Genomic DNA, 1648 nt, shown 5'->3' on the forward strand with positions numbered 1-1648 from the left:
ATAGTAAATTAATATTTTTGTTTAAAAACATTTCTTTTTTAGCTGAAAATTTAACTTTTGGCTTGAAAATTATTGAATTTCATAAAAAATTCGTTTTTTTTTTTAAGTAACTTAAACTTTTTGTTTAAAAATTCATCTTTCTTAGCAAAAGAAAGATGAATTTTTTACATAACAGTTAAATTTTAAAGCCAAATATTTGATTTTTAAATCTAAAAACTACCAATTTTCAACCAATAATGGTAAGTAAAATTTTTAGCTGAAAAAAATTTTTACTTAAATAGTTTATTTTAATTTAAGTCTTCAACTAATGATACTTCTTAAATTTTGTTTTGAAAAATCGTTTTTTTTCGGTGCAAAATTCATCTTTTTGTTTAAAAATTAAACAACTAGGTTTTTAACTTGAACTGCTTTCTTAAAAATTAAACAAATTTTTTTTCTTTATTTCATAAAAATTCAACTTTTTCGTCTCTTTTGATAGTAATTTAATCTTTTTGATTAAAAATTGATCTTTTTAGTTGAAAATTGAACTGTTTAGTTAAGAATTCTTAAATTTGATTTAAAATTCGTTTTTTTATAGTAGATTGATCGTTTTGTTTAAAGATTTATCTTTTTATTTAAAACTTCAACTCCTCGATACAGAATTCTTAAATTTTGTTTAAAAATTCTTTTTTGTAGTAAATGTCCTTTTCTTTAAAATTTTATTTTTTTTGGTCTAAATTTCAACTTTTTCGTTGATAATTCTTGAATTTTGTTTTAAAAAAATCGTTTTTTTTTTTAGAAAATTAATCTTTTTGTTTAGAAATTTTAAAATTAGGTTTCTAAGTCGAACTGCTTTCTCAAAAACTAAACAAATTTTTTTCTTCTTTATTTCTTGAAAATTCAACTTTTTGGTTCAGAATTCTTGAATTTTGTTAAAAATGCGTCTTTTTTAATAGTAAATTAATATTTTTGTTTAAAAACATTTCTTTTTTAGCTGAATATTCAACTTTTGGCTTGAGAATTCGTGAATTCAGTAAAAAATTTTTTTTTTTTTTTTAAAGTAAGTTAAACTTTTTGTTTAAAAATTCATCTTTCTTAACAATAGAAAGATGAATTTTTTACAAAACAGTTACATTTTGAAGCCAAATAGTTGATTTTTCTAATCTAAAAACTATCAATTTTCCACCAATAATGGTCAGTTAAAAATCTTTTTTTTTAGCAGAAAAAAAGTAATTTTTACTTAAATAGTTTAATTTATTTTAATTTAAGTCTTCAACTAATGATAATTCTTGAATTTTGTGTTAAAATATCGTTTTTTTCGGTAGAAAATTCATGTTTTTGGGTAGCAACTAAACAACTAGTTTTTTAAGTCGAAGCAATTTCTTAAAAATGAAACAATTTTTTTTTCTTTATTTCTTAAAAATTCAACTTTTTGGTTCAAAATTCTTCTTTCTTAGTTAAAAATTCATTATTTACGTTGAGAAGTTTTGAATTTTTATTGAAAAATCGTCTCTGTTGGTAGTAAATTAATCTTTTTCTTTAAAAAATTTCTTTTTAGCTAAAAATTCAACTTTTGGCTTGAGAATTCTTGAATTCCGTAAAAAATTAGTTTTTAAAAAGAAAATTAAAATTTTTGTTTAAAAATTCATCTTTCTTAATAATAGAAAGA

The 1648-nt window shown here is 19.6% G+C and overlaps 1 protein-coding gene across 1 annotated transcript in view; it reads left to right on the forward strand.

Moving 5' to 3' along the window:
• Positions 1-1648, forward strand: part of LOC117168872 (vacuolar protein sorting-associated protein 33B) — a 26485-nt gene that overhangs the window by 15746 nt on the left and 9091 nt on the right. The gene's annotated exons all lie outside the window — the stretch shown is intronic.

This window comes from Belonocnema kinseyi, chromosome 3 (genome assembly GCF_010883055.1).
Source record: "Belonocnema kinseyi isolate 2016_QV_RU_SX_M_011 chromosome 3, B_treatae_v1, whole genome shotgun sequence".
Lineage (NCBI taxonomy): Eukaryota > Metazoa > Arthropoda > Insecta > Hymenoptera > Cynipidae > Belonocnema > Belonocnema kinseyi.